The following is a 16,370-nucleotide window of genomic DNA, read 5'->3' as shown; positions in this document are numbered from 1 at the left end:
CTATATTTGTAATATGATAACGTTTACTAAACTACGCGCCAGATTAAGCTGGATAATTATTTATTTCCTAAGATAATCACAGAAAATTTATTGTATAATCACTTATAATTGCACAAGAGGTTTGTATTTTACCGAGTAAATTTGGGTTGTTAAGGTAATGAAAATTTGTTGCCTAGCAATTAGACGAGAAAAACTGTCAACTAATAAAAATGCGACACCGAAGGTGGAGCATTTTTAGGTTGACAGTTTTTCGAGTTCAATTGCTAAAAGGAAACAGATTTGAATTGCAGCAACCCAAATTTACTCGGTTTAAATGCAAACCTCGAGTGTAATTCGGCAGGACAATTTAACGAACAAGAAATTCACCAAACTAGTCAATTATTGACAGACGTCAAACTAGTCATATGGGAAAGGATAATGCGATAATTGGTGCGAAAATGAATAAGTGAAAAAACCACTAGTGCATTTGTCGCTGGAAAAGTTGCAGGTAACTTTTGCCGCTGTCAAAGTGACAATTGCACTGCGGCTTATGCGATTTTTTATACATGAGTTGAATTGTCTATGTAATCAAATTTTTGTTTGACTCAAGGTTTACTACATTTTTTTTTAGATTGCATTTACAATTTAACTACATTGGGGTGGTCCGTACCAACATGCTTACAGGGCTGGTATGTCCACGAAGACGGCTCTACACAGCCTGGTGTGCAGAGTCATTATTTCCTCAATTGGGATGACGGAGATGAGCTCATCGGTTACTAGAGGATGCCCGCAGGGTGGGGTGTTGTCTCCACTGCTGTAGTGCCTGGTACTAGACGGGCTCCTCCGCACCTTGAACGAGGGGGGAGCGTATACACTGGGATACGCGGACGATCTCGCGATCGTCATAAATGGGAAGTTTCCAAACACCGTGAAAGAGCTCATGCAGGGGGCTCTTGAACAGGTGGATAGGTGGTGCAGTAGCCATGGCCTTTCCGTTAACCCGGAAAAGACCGAGGTTGTTTCATTCACGAATAGAAGGAGAGCGGATCTTGCTGGGCTCGCTCTTCGAGGACGTCAACTGGGTCTGACCAGGTCAGTGAAATACCTGGGAGTCATCATTGACTCCCGCCTGACCTGGAAAGGGCACATTGAGCGCATAAGCAAAAAGGTCACTGCATGTCTATGGGCATGTAGAAGGGCTTTTGGTTGTACATGGGGCTTGAACCCTCGAATTGGTATACTGGCTTTACACTGCAGTGATAAGGCCAATAATACTGTATGGTGCACTTGTATGGTGGCCTGCCATGCGCAGGGTAACCTACAGGAAGCAGCTAGGAAAGGTCCAGCGACTCGCCTGTCTGGGAGTCACTGGAGCCCTAAAAACCACGCCAACCTTGGCCATGGAGGCACTTCTGGGACTAGAGCCTTTACACTTAGCTGTGGAGGCAGAGGCTCGGAAAGCTTCCATACGGCTAAACGATTGGGACGAATGGAAGGATCGAGGCAGCCTTGGGCACGGGCGGATCTGGGAGGAAACCCTCAGAACCGATCCCCTCCTTGCAAGGAGGGACGTGATCCGGGCTATCTTGCTAAGACCAGAGTGGCTGAACTCGGATTGCTCGTTCCTCAAACCTGAGGGGCTCGTGTGGTTTACAGACGGGTCCCAAACAGAAAGGGGAACGGGCATGGGTATATATGGTGATCGACCGAGAGCCAGCGTCGGCGTCTCCCTTGGTCAGCATAGCACCGTGTTTCAGGCAGAGATGTTAGCCATCATGACCTGTGCACAGGAAAACCTCCGTAGAGGTTACCGTAATAAGCATATATACATATGCAGCGATAGTCAGGCGGCGTTGAGGGCCCTGTCGGTAGACAGGTTCCGATCAGCTACGGCGCTTGATTACAGGCGAACTCTAGATAGATTAGGTGAGTCTAATAGGGTAAGCTTGATTTGGGTGCCAGCGCACTGCGGAATAGGGGGCAACGAAAGGGCGGACGAGTTGGCTCGCGAAGGCAGTGGTGGGGTGCTCGTCGGGCCCGAGCCTACCCTAGGGATTGCTCCCTCCGTTCTTAGGGCGAGGATTAAAGACTGGTTGACCAGTCAATTCCAGGCTCAGTGGCAACAAGTAACCGGACTCCGACAGTCCAAGGCCTTTCTAACAGGGCCCCTTGGCAAATCGGGGTCTTCTAAGCTTCTAAAACTGAATAGAAGCCAGATTAGGAAGATCACCGGTGTCCTTACGGGACACTGGATGGTCAACTATCACCTGCATAACATTGGGCTCGCGGAGGAGTCAACGTGCAGGTTCTGTGGCGAGGCAGATGAAACTACCGAGCATGTGGTCTGTCACTGTGACGCTTTGATCAGGGACAGATATCAACTCCTTGGAGACAGATACTTGGAACCGAGGAGGGTGAAGCAACTTAGGCTAAACAGGGTCCTATCCTTCATTGAGAGGAACGGGCTCTGAACTCAGTTGCGAAGAAAGGGGGTAGGCACAATAGGCCTCTGGTGTGCCTAAGTGCTGCCCGGTCGGACTCCCCTGCGAATAGAATAAAGAATAGAAATTGGGGTGGTTATTCTTATAGATTTTTATATTAAATTGCTTCAACTGCTCGTCGGTTAATCGTCCTCTTAAGGAAAGGGTAAAAAGACAAAGAATAAGTCAATAATCTTAAATCTAAAAATGTGAGATGGTTCTTATTTTCTTAAAAATAACGCCTGTGCTGTAAGAGAATTACATTTGAGTAAATGGAGGTTTGAGGTGAAACAATCATGCAAGTCAAATGGTTAAACCACATGCATTCGCATTGATACAACGGAACAAACGGCAACGCGAAAGAACAAATGTTCGTGAATGCTTTTATTGTTTATGCACCAGGAGTTCTCGATCAAGTTTTGTGGATGCTTGAATGTGTAATCGTTTGACTCCGCCCTCAGGACTTGGATATGATTAATGGTTGATTCTTTCCTCAATGTCCAATTGAAGTCAGCTTATTCCCAGCTGTACTGCAGTTTGCACGGACCGGTCACAGAATCCGCTGGTTTGTTACCGTGAGCCAGAAAGGGACTGCGACAACCCCATTGGCTGCAGTGCCAGGCGCCTCTGGGTCGACGGGAATATAAGCAGCACCGGTTGGCAAGGAAAAACCACACGTCTCTACCCTTAGCACACGCCTGAGATAGGCCGGCTGAGCTCCAAATCCTCAAACCGCAAGGAGTAAGCAGATTGAGGCCTGGCGCACCGAACCCTCCTCGTGTATTACTGATGGACCATTTTATAGTGCGTTTATTTAGCCACAGTGTGTTAGTCATATGGGGTTTCCTTAGTAAACGGAATTCATATTAGATATAGTGATCTAACAGTGTAAGCTGCAACAAAAATACTTTTCCTTGTTCATGTTATGGATCGCTTCACCCTACCTGGTTACCTGGCCCACCACCCAATAACAAATTGGCAAAGAAACCTCGACAACACCCACGCCCACCAGCCGGTAATGACGATTAATATCAGAAGCGGCGCACCCTCCGACAATAGTCCCGTCGACAGCACAACCAACGTAGTCATGCAGCGGAGCCCCGCTACCACCAACCACGGTCTGAACCCAACAATCCAGTCCAGTGGCGCCCAACACACTACAAATATGGTAAAGACGCTAGTAAACGCGAGACCATCCCTCCGGAATTTCAGCGGCGCCCATCTGGAAGACTCCATAACGTTCTTCACCACCTTAAAATATAAAACCCCCAAAGAAAATCCTGCAGACCAACTCAAAATTGCGACCACACAATTAAAGATGCACCTACGAGGCATTTTCCGCAAGATACGATGACCTCAAGTAGTCTATGCCGAAAAAGTACAACTATCGAATTTATGGAAAGCTGAAGACCGAGTTCATCTCCAGAGAACAAAAGGGTGAGTCCGCCCCGCCCACTTCTTTCTCCAGAGGAAGGGACAGATAGCGAAGCGTCTGGGCATCTCGATTGGCGACTAAATCAACCTTTTGAAGGGGCTGTTACATCCTCGTGTTCGAACTTTTCTAAGGAACGTGTAAGCTATAAATCCCATTGATCTGGTACGTCTCGCCATAGCGTAAGCCTCCGTCCAGGTCACTTCAACGCCACGCGCGGCCTCCGAACGTTCACTCCCTAGTGCTACCAGTGCCCGGAGTATCATTTTCACTGGAATTGTCCAGCCCTAGTCAGCCGTCGGGACCAGGGAAACGGCCAAGCAATTAGTCAGTTCCAAAGCCGAACCCAACCTCCCGACGTTATGGACGGCACAGTGGCAGCCCTCTTGGACACCGGGTCGAGGCACAATTTTGTGAGACAAGAGCTCGCCTCGGAGATTCGACAATGTGCCGACACAACAGCTAGCCTAGCAGAACCGGACCATCGGCTCCACATCGCAGGCGTGACCAGCATCCAATACATCATCGACGGACAAGAAACTACGGACGAGGCTGCACCCACCTCCGCCGACCAGTCCACGATTTCCTCGGGAGACGGGTTTTCACCACCGCTCATCTTCCAGCTAGACAAGCTACTGCAAACGTTCCAGTACGGTTCCTTAGAGAAGAAGCGAATGGTCGCTGACGAAGTCGAAAACCCAGGTTATCTGTTGACTACCGGCGACTAAACAAAATCACCAAGGATGAGAGTTCTGACCTGCCTTTATCGAGGTTTGGGAAACCTGTTATAGGCTCCCCCGTTTGGCTCTATAACGGAGGTTGTGGGACTCTCTTCCTTCTAAGTAAGGTTTACCCACTAAAACCCTTTCCTCTCTCTAAGTGACATTGTAGCGCGGCGGGTATCGGCTTGCGGCATTAATCACCGGGTCGCCACCTAGATGTTAGCCCCGTTTATTTCGGTTACCTTGCTAGTCTAAGCCGCCCTTTCTCTCTCTCTCTCTCTCTCTCTCTCTCTCTCTCTCTCTCTCTCTCTCTCTCTCTCTCTCTCTCTCTCTCTCTCTCTCTCTCTCTCTCTCTCTCTCTCTCTCTCTCTCTCTCTCTCTCTCTCTCTCTCTCTCTCTCTCTCTCTCTCTCTCTCTCTCTCTCTCTCTCTCTCTCTCTCTCTCTCTCTCTCTCTCTCTCTCTCTCTCTCTCTCTCTCTCTCTCTCTCTCTCTCTCTCTCTCTCTCTCTCTCTCTCTCTCTCTCTCTCTCTCTCTCTCTCTCTCTCTCTCTCTCTCTCTCTCTCTCTCTCTCTCTCTCTCTCTCTCTCTCTCTCTCTCTCTCTCTCTCTCTCTCTCTCTCTCTCTCTCTCTCTCTCTCTCTCTCTCTCTCTCTCTCTCTCTCTCTCTCTCTCTCTCTCTCTCTCTCTCTCTCTCTCTCTCTCTCTCTCTCTCTCTCTCTCTCTCTCTCTCTCTCTCTCTCTCTCTCTCTCTCTCTCTCTCTCTCTCTCTCTCTCTCTCTCTCTCTCNCCACCCCGGTCATGTCCGATTGCCTGATTCGTTTAAGAATTTCTTCGAGGTGGTTTCCCCCTGCAGCCGTACCAAAACCGCCTCGGCCCGTGCTTCTTCTCCTTAGGTTTACCTTTCTTCCGGCCGGCCCGCTGCCACTCATCCTCCTACTCCGCATCCGTGGGATCTTGGCTCTGGGCTCTCGCTCGGTTTACCCGTCGTGGCAGGTGTGGCGAGTTCCACTCTCATTGTCTGCCGGTTGTTTGACGGCCCACGTCCGTTCAGCCCCGAAGGTCCCGGTTTTGCCGCGATTCCCGCCTACGAGAATTACGTGCTCGTCTGCCGTTTTCGTTTCTTTGATGATCTTGATCTTAGCTGGTTTGCCCGCTGGCATCGTCCTCTCCATCCATATGACGGGCGAGCTGTTTTTGGGCTTGTACGGCCACTCTTATGCGGCCAATATATTGGGCCCACTACCAATTCAATGTGATGCCTTTTGGTCTTAAAAACGCGCCGGCCATATCGCCATTTGCGACTGGTATTCGAGAGGCTAATTGTTACCCTACATTCAGAGAAGCAATTAGTCAACACCTTAACCAGACACTTCCCTCAAGAGGTGGGGAAGATTTTGATTGGGTCCGGAGACAACAGAAACCAAGACAGAAGAGACCAAGGTCAACGTAATTACCAAAACCAAGCAATTATCGGCAAGATGATCGAAAACCAAGATAGAAGAGAAAATAGAAACAATTATGAAAGAACGATTATCATCAAAATAACAGAAATGAAGAAAACGAAGACAGAAGAAATCATAGACAAGATCATGATAGAAGACGAGTAAATGCTCTATAGTACACAGGAGATCGAGAACGGAGTCCACGAAGGATATTGTAATGTTCCTAGGGGTCTATCAAGCCGACACTGTAAACGTTGACTTACACTACACTTACCGTTGGTAACTCTGGGAAAAACCTACAAATAGAGACACCTAGCTTTCAAGTCGAAACGATGGACGTTTCGCGGCACTTTTGAATTTGGATGGCTGTCGGCTCGATATGGTTGGCACGAATGAACTCCTACGTTGTGTAATCGGTTCTTGTATGTGTTGGGACGTGAGACATAATCGGGAAGGGAATTAAATAAAAGACGGAACTGTTGTGCGTAAGAAATGACAAGAACAAATAAATATATTACGCACTCAACAAGACCACGCCAGGGAAACCTTCCACGGGACAAAAACCCCGACATAGGCCAGACAAATACATGAAATAAATCACCTACAGCAATAAAATGCAAGAGAATGTACACATAAATAAAACATTGTATGATAAAAAGTAGATAATCAAATCAAATGCAATTAAACAAGTTCATAAAAACAAATTACATAAGGCATCATAAATGCAGTAGAAAGCATGATAAATCAATTCAGTACAAAAACACATCAAAAGACCTGTACGATCCATTGAGCTAACACAACTCGTAAAATAACAAATGGCATGTACATAGGAAACATCAAAATGGTTTGGCTCTACTCCAGCCTTCATTTAACGTAATTTTATTTAACACGAAAAGTACATGTGAGAATGCAAATAGCAAGTATTCATGTGAAAATCGATTATCTCTAAAGCAGAACGTATTTTAAATAGAGGAAATGTTAATGAGAGGGCCCCTACTCGTATTGCTAAGATGCTAAGAACTGCAATCCGCACGAGACGAGTAGGCAACAGATTCAGCGACGAAAGATCGAACTGTATTCGGTTTTCCGCGGAGACAGAATGAACCACTCACACACACACACAATCATCGAAACATCAAATAAGAGAGCCCCCTCTTCGTATACCTAACGCACAAGAACTGTAGCGCACCACGAATAAGAAAGTAACAGATACAGCGAACAATCAAACTGTATTAGGTACTTCTGTCACGGAATAGTTACGGATCAATCGAACAGAGCAACATCACACTGCTAACCAACTCCTCGTGAATACAGAAATAAATACCCAACAAAACAAAACAATGGTATAATCACCTGTACAGTATAACAAACACGATTTCATCTAACGGTACTCAAAACAAAGGTATGGAGTACGCCATGATTCAGATATCGTAGTTTATGCAAAATCAGCAAGATGTAAATAATATAAAATTGTGGCAAGAAACTCAATTATCAATAGCTAGTACAAGAATGAATAAAATGGTTATTACCTGTAAATACACCTTCAAAACACCATGAAAATAATCAAGAATAAAAAAAAACCAGCAACGCGTGATGCCTTCCGTCGACCTCGTTGCCATTTTTCTTCATTCTCCCCTAGCTTCGTTACGAAAATCCCCTAGTATTCGGCATCTGCGCAAAACGGTCGATTGGTTATATACAGAGCATATCATATTTTTGTTTAGATGTAAAAGTGTGTTGCCTAACCATTATTATTATCACAAGATGGAACCGGATGACAGAAATTATTAAGAAAGAGACGGGGTCCACAGAGGCAAGATATGGAAAGTGAAGCTCGGGGAAACGAGTAGAAGCTGGATCAGTAGTTCCGCTGATTCAGCAACAACGAAAGAAACAAATCAAGCACATCAATTTTGTAAAAAGTTTTATTCAAAAAACCGAATTCATCAATACTAAACAACCAAATAACCCAAATGAAGAAACCAATCAACACATCGTAGCTGGAGTGCTAAAGAAGGTCAAGCGAGACTTTTTGAAGAAGACCAGCAGTCAAATTAAACTAATACTTGGAGGCTCAGTTAGCTATAGAAGACCAGGTGAAGAAGAAATAGTAAATGAAATTGAAGAATTGGAAGTTGACGAGACCACGCGGAATGCAGAGGAAGAAAATATAAGGAGATTACTCCAAGACCTACAATAAGTATAGAAGAATTAGAAGAAAAACTAGCTAAAGCACAAGAAGATCCTTTCAAAGCACAACAGTTAAATTTGGAACTTAAGATTGAACTGAACGAGAAGAAAGGAAACAACATCTAGAACAAGAATCAAGAGAATTGAGTTGCAGGAAGAAAAATTAGATGACATTCAAAAGAAGCTAGACAAACAAAAACCACAAGATTTCAAGTCACCTGAAATGAAGTTATTGAAGAACCTAGCTGAACATTACCAAAAGTTAAAGAGAAGATGGGAGCAGCGTTAGAAAAAGAATTAGCACCAAACCGAAGAAGAATTGAAGATCGTAATGAAGAAATATTGGAGACATTTTTTAGCGCATTTCCACAAAAATAAAAAAAAATGCGCTATTGTGGCCACTTTGTCCGTCCGTCCTTCAGCTGTCCGTCCGTCCGTCCGTCCGTCCGTCCGCTCGTTTTGCGACGCTACTAGTTCTTTATCTTAAGAGCTATTGTTCTACTTTTTTCGCTATTTGGTTCGTTATGGTGTCGAGTCTTGCACCAAGGAAGGAATTTTTTCTGTACCGCTTACAAAAAAAGTTATTGTAAAAAAAAACAAAAAACCGTTTTTTACATGTTCCATAATTTTACACTTTTGCCGTTTATTAACGATCCTAGAGATCGTTTATAATTTTGCATAGCTATCTGTCGTCTGCCTGTTGGTCTGTCCGTCTGTTCCTTTGTCTGTCTGTCCATCTATCTGTCCGTGTGAACGATAACTTTGTTTAGAAATGTTCGATCGCTTTTACATCTCCGTTAGTTATGAACTGACATGAAATTCAATATGGGCATAGATTTAGCCATATAATACGCAATGCCAAAAGTTGGATCGAATCGATTCAAAATTCACAGTGCCCTTTTCGCATCTCGACCATTTATAAACCGAATTGCAAACTTTTTTACTTATAAAAATATTTGAATGAAATTTGATACATAGGCACTTGGAATAAAGGAAAATCAACCGCCAATTTCAAAATTTGGTTTTGCGCATGCGCAGTGCCAACTGTTTTATTTATGGAAGAATTTAAATGAAATGTGATACATAGGCACTTGGAATAAAGGAAAATCTAGCGCCAGTTTCAAAATTTTATTTTGCGCATGCGCAGTGCCAACTTTTTTAATCTATGGAAGCATTTAACTGAAGTTTGATACTTAGGCGCTTGGAACAAAGGAAAATCTAACATTAGTTTCCAAATTTAGGTTTGCGCATGCGCAGTTCCAACTTTCTTATTTAGAAAAGCATTGAAATGAAATTCTTCTCATAAACTGTAATTGAAGTAGCACGTCAAAAATGTTTTGCCCATGTGCAACGCTATCTTTCATATTTGTGGCCGGATTTTTACGATTTTAATAGAAGTTGCATCTTACAAATAGGAAATGAATGCAAGTGGAAATGCGCTTTATGTAAATCGTTTACGATTACTTTTTAACTTGTTTAAGTTAAAACCAATTGGAAAAGAACCAGTTAAGAGCATGATAAGATGAAACTAAAGAGATTGGAAAAAGAGAAAGAACAAGAAAGGAAGATTCAGATCAAAAGAACCAAAAATGCTACTATAAACTTATAGTTGGCGGCACAAATTTTACCCGACCAGACCAGACCTTTGAGTCTGAATTCAATCTGTAACAGATCACAATACAAACGAACAAATAAAACGGGTATTGAATTGCGCTGCACACAAAATATTGCGAAATAGCAATATTAACGTCTGACACGGAGGCATTCGGATATTAATTAATACCCAATACCAATCAATAAATCGAATGACTTTACACTAGCAAACGCAAAATTTTGATGTCAATTAACCTAGCAGAGCAAGGTCAGCAGAACACAATCAAACATATTGAATAATTAGGTGCTAAATAAGTGCCCTATTCCCGAATTAAATGCTCCTTTTTTTTAATTATTACATGTTCTGCCAGGTTCATATGAACTCAGCAGAGCACTACCTAAAAAACCCAAGAAAATGAAAAGTGAACTAACTATAATTAGGTGCTAATTAAGAGTCCTATTCCAGAATTAAATGCTCCTTTTTTTAAATTATGAACCTGGCAGAACATGTAATAATTTAAAAAAAAAGAGCATTTAATTCGGGGATAGGGATTTAATTAGCACCTAATTATAGTTATTTCACTTTTTATTTTCTTGGTTTTTTGAGGTAGTGCTCTGATGAGTTCATATGAATCTGGCGGAATATGCAATAATTTTAAAAAAAGGAGCATTTTATTCGGGAATAGGGCACTTAATTAGCACCTAATTAGCACCTAATTATAATAGTTAGTTCACTTTTCATTTTCTTGGTTTTTTGAGGTAGTGTTCTGCTGAGTTCATATGAACCTGGCAGAACATGTAATAATTTAAAAAATAGGAGCAAATAATTCGGGAATAGGGCACTTAATTAGCACCTAACTATGCAATATGTTTGATTGTGTTCTGCTGACCTTGCTCTGCTAGGTTCATGGACATAAAATTTTGATTAACCACGGGTCATCTTCGGAGTAAACAAACAGCGTAACCAAAAAATTATTGTGGATATCCGCTTCGGACAAAGTCTCGGTAACTCCAAAAACTTGTTTAGAAATCAACGGTACTAATACCGGTATAACACAGCTAATCTGAAGGATACAATGTAATCGAACTAACAGAATTAATATTCGTAGCAGCAACATGGACAAAAGCGGATCTCGATATCAGTAAATTCAAATTTTCGGTAACGACAAAAACCTAAGAAACATCAATGAAAAAAGGTTGAGTGAAGGTTGAACTTGAGGGTTGAGTGAAGCTAAGCTTGAGCGAAGGTAATGCCCTACTAGAAAAATGCTGCGTAATAATGAAACATATACCTCCTATTGCTCATATGCCAAATACAGATCCGTAAAAAAATTCAATGGAGCCACCACAGACATCAAAGAGAGAAAGAGAAACCACTCCAAAGATAAATATGGTAAAGCAATAACACTAATCCCATTAGAGGCAGATGCGAAAATCTGAATCTTCACTGAAGAAGAACTACAGCGAACGCGTAAGATCAAATTAAAGCGTGAACTCTAGCAGCAAGACAAAGCACTAAGTAGAAGAAATCTCTAACGGCAACACAAAGAACTATAGGTTAAAGAAATTTATAGTAAGATATCAAATTTACTACAGAAGTTAACTTACTTTAAGATACTTAGATGGCGTAAGGATATAAAAATTACATTAGAGCGAAAATAATTTAAATAATCGAATTGGTTACGCTACATGTAAAAGAAGGTTCTGTACGAAAACCAGTTGATCCAAGTTCGGCATTTGTCGAACTTACACCCCTGAATTCGTGGTTTCAACGAGAAGGCAAAATTTAACCTCTCCGTTGGGCTACACTTGGACGCAAAGGTTTTATTTCCTTTTAAGCAGCAGTAGAGTCTTTGTTTCGCAAACAAAGAAAATCAGGTTCTTATTCAGTAATTGAGAAATATATTTGATTGACTTTTACAAAATTTTAATACTGTCTATTATTTTTTTTTAACTAAGCCACCCACATTTTTAACTGTATTTCTAACATTCTCCCACCTTTGAGACTAAAAACGAAGAGTCTCTAACTGAACATTAACAAAGAACACACATAATTGTCCATTCATTCACGAATTCGGACAGGGAAACTCTTCTGGCGTAGCCTTCAACACGGATTATTGCTACGTTCAAAATACCAATCTGTCGCTCCCACCATCCTCCCCATCCTATCTTGCTTTCCCACCATCTATGAAGGATTAATTTGGGAACTAGAGTTGCTGGAGATGAAAATCCAATAGGATGAAATATCTTTTGCGCACAAGAATGGATTATTCGTTTTGTGATCAACTGATGAGTAAGTGGTTTTATGTCGGACACCGTACGCTCATCCTGCGTCGTATACCACTTTAATCCGAGCAAAGGTACATATCTATTCTCTCTTCTGATCCAGTATATGACCATCTTCTCAGTTCAAATTTTGCGTCAGCCATTATATCAGTAGCTTCACATATAAAAAGTACAAGTGTCACTTCGTCAGCTACACTTGTCACCGTCACATAATTACAGGTTAATAGTAGATTCAATCCATCTTCTGATTTCCACAAGAACCGTAGAAAATCGTCTCGGTGTACACTAATTTGTAAGAAGGTCTTTTTTATATCCGAAGTAACCCCAATTTTTTCCTTCCGAAAATTCAACAACAGGTCGGGTATCTGCTCAATCAGGTTAATGCCTTTTTCTAAACAATCGATTAATGATGGTTGATTCTTTTCCTTAGCCGAAGCATCAAAAACGGGTCTAATCTTTGTCGTACTGTTTGTATCTTTGATTACCGGACGAAGAGGTAAGTAATGTGACTGAATATTTAGTTCTACGTCAGGCACGCGTTCTATAATATTTTCAGATTGCCATTCAGAAAATACTTGGTCATACTCTTTAAGATACCCAGTAGTTTTAAGTTTCTTTTCAGTAAATTCTAAACGTCGTTTGGCCATATTGTAGTTATGTGGCAACGGCGGATGCCCTTCGATCCAAGGAAATTTAATTTCATAACGTCCTTCTTCATTTATGGTTACTGTTTCTTTAAAAAACTCTTGTGCAGCAGCTTGTTGTTGTAACTTGCCGTCAGCTTCACGTGAATCTGCGATTCCCAAAACGTCAAGCTGCCATAAAGCAGTAACAGACGCTGATGCGTTTAACAAATTAGTAACCATCATGGAAACGTTAGGTACCTTCGTTCTTATCGGCGTTTTACCCATCAATACCCATCCCAATAACGTTTGCATAGCTACAAGCCCACATTTCAAGATATGGTTTTTCCCAGTAAAAATCTTGCCCGCTATGTCTGCCCCGATTAATAACGAAATCGGTTCATAATTATCGATGTCGGTCAACGTAATTTTTCGACGATTTACCTCTTTATTCCATATGCCTGCAGAGACCGGAGCGATATTCTTACAAATCGTCTGCTGATCAAGTGCCTCAAAACGACATATATAACTGTCATCTAAACTACCGACTTTTAAGTGATACACGCAGTGCTCCTGTTCTTCTGAAACGGTTCCACCAAAAAGAGCATGTACAATAAATAGCCTCAATTCTCTTGGGCGTACATTTTAATGTGTTGACCACTGATTTCAACACATACGATCTTTGACACCCCGTATCAATCAGAGCACGAACGCATTTTTCTCCGCAATCCCCATAAATTTTAACCACTAATGTTTGGAGAAATACACATGTGTCTGTACAATTCGCTAGATTAGGTATGATTTTACCTTCAGAAGTAACTTTTGGCTCAACCACAGTTTTTGGACATGCATTTTTCGGCTTTTCTAGATCAGGGCACAAATTGACAATATGTCTAGACCCACATAAGACACATTTTAACTTGATCTTACATCTATGTCCCTGATGACCAATTTATGCACAACGAAAACATGCACGCTTATCAATTAAACATTTCTTTTTCTCATCTAATGTCATTTTTTGAGACTTAAAACATTGTTCAGCTGCATGATTCCCATCACAAAATGTGCACTTAGAAAAAGAGGTTATACCTGAATTAATAAGACCGGAGGCTGTACTAGTTTTAGTTTCGACTTTACTTCTGGGTTTCTTAAATTTTTCATCATTGTTGAATGAAAAACCTTCGATGGCTAGAGTGATCCTCTCTTCATTCTCCACTTCTGAACGTAAGAATTTCATTAACTTATCTAATCTAGAATTCATAGAATTGCTAGACGCTGCTGCAAAATCTGACGATTGCTGCCAGGCGCGCAAGAATTCTTCTGGCAGAGACGATTCTACCAACGGATACAACATGGCCGCACACATATCAGTATTCACGCCTAAAGTCTGCAAGGAACGGATTTGAGTCTCTAGTTTATCATACAAACTGGCGATCTCATTTTTAGAATGTGTACCGTCATTACGCAAAACTAGTTTCAACAACTCTCGAACGTAAAATTCTATGAGTAAATCGTCTCTGCCGAAACGCGTTTTCAATCGGTTAACTGCTTCAGAATAATTTCCTGCAGTTGGAGGAAAACCTTCGATGACGTCTCTAGCTTTAGAATTCGGCACAGTCGCGAAAATTAAATATTGAAACTTATCCTCTAATGCAATCGTCTCATCAGTATGAATTTTTTCAAACTGACTCCAAAAGGGCAGCCAATCTCGTATTGACCCGTCAAACTTTTTTAATTCAATTTTGGGTAGTTTCATTTTGCGTTGTCGTTTAGTAAAATCGCTATTAGCATCGCTATTAACCTCTTCTGATGGTTTAATAACAAATCTACTATATCTCACCTTTAACTGTGTAAATGTAGCTACATATTTTTCGGTACCTTCCAACTCCTGCAGCATGGTTTCTTCTGATGTTTCCTCTTCCAATAATTTATCCATTATCTCATCATCAGATTCTCTTAAATAGTCCATCTTTACATGAAGTTGTTCCCATGCAGCTTCTGTCTCTACTGGGTCCCTATTTGAATCTGCTAATAGAGATGTCAAATTATTAGCTACGCGTGTGAATACACTCCGACACGCCGCACGTTTATTTCTAAGACTTTCCATTTTCTAAAAATAGAAATGACTATTAAACTTGGTACCCAATGAATGTTCAACACGAATTCAACGTAAAGCTCACTATTACTGACTAACTGTCCAGCAAATCTCTTGTCGGATGTTAGGCGTATGTAATCTTGTTACTACTGTGCAAACGGTCAAAGTCCGGTACTACACAGCAAAACCACCAATAGATACACGTCCTGTCACGGTCGCCACAATGTTTCGCAAACAAAGAAAATCAGGTTCTTATTCAGTAATTGAGAATAGTACATTGAAATACAAGTGCAGAAACGGTATTATTGAAAAACGAGTATAAATGTACTATTATACGAGTTTTTCAATGACCGTTTCGGCATGCGTGTTTCATACTATTTTTTCTACGAAAGTGAAAAATTCTTCTCTAGAAATTAGAAATTTCAACTAGCCAAATAACGACAAAAAATCGTATAGTCTGATCGTAGTTGGATGTTTCGGATGTTTCAATTGTAAATGATCCAGTAAGCCGGTTGCCATGACAAAACATAATTGTTTGAAAAATCGTAAATTTAAGTCAAACAATTTGTGGCGTAGTGAAAAGAGTCTTCTGTACCCACTGCACCCAATGTAAATTTCCATAAGAGCGCCCGCCATAAAAACTCTATTTGTTTTTCCAAAAACAATTTTTTTTAAGAACTATTTTATAAATTTAGACCTTTATCTACAAAATGTTCGGACTATTTTTTTTTAAGTTTATACCAACTGAATACCGATTGTTTAAAGATTAGATGTTTCGCACCGATTATTGCGCTAATCTGTTTTATTTTTTTACTCTCGATCAAGACGATTTATGGAAAAAGTAAACCGACAGTTTTTTAGATAAGTTACTTCTAAATGTGACCCCAAAAAATGAAATCATAATTTTTGTAAATAAAGTCTGTATCTTGGCGGGCGTTAAATCAACAATTTGAGCGTAACAAGTGGCGCCGCTGCACAGTCTCGGTGGGAACTAACTAAGGACCAAGACAGGAGTTGACAAAGCAAGAATATCATCTTATTTCTTGCAGCTATAATCATCTATACACTATAATGTAAAAAAGTTGCGCTTAGGTAAAGAAGACTCTTAAATTTTGACGAAACTGAAGATGAAGAAGGTATGTGCACCCCGCCGGACGTTGCGGAAATGGCTAATGCGATTTCGCATGAATTGCTACCCCAAAAGTCTAAGCAGCGTTTCGGAAAGGAGCGTTTTCATAAGAGAACAAATCGCTAAGTTTTTGAGAGAAGCGCCTGATGAAACATTTGTAATGATGAAGGTTTGTCAATTTCTTATTGTATTTTTAAATCATAAATAAGCATAATTTAATTACAGGTTGCTCTCGTCCTTGGAGTGGCTGGAGCTTGCCGTCGGAGCGAACGTTGTAAAATGACTGTAACGGATTTCACAGAACAAGATGCAATTTTATTGATACCTAACGATTCCTGACTCCAAGAATCATGCCCCAAGAACGTTTTCTGTACCAGAAGGCAAAGAAAATTCTACCAT

Source organism: Photinus pyralis, unplaced genomic scaffold (assembly GCF_008802855.1).
Source record: "Photinus pyralis isolate 1611_PpyrPB1 unplaced genomic scaffold, Ppyr1.3 Ppyr1.4_LG9, whole genome shotgun sequence".
Lineage (NCBI taxonomy): Eukaryota > Metazoa > Arthropoda > Insecta > Coleoptera > Lampyridae > Photinus > Photinus pyralis.
Note: the sequence above shows the minus strand (reverse complement) of the source record.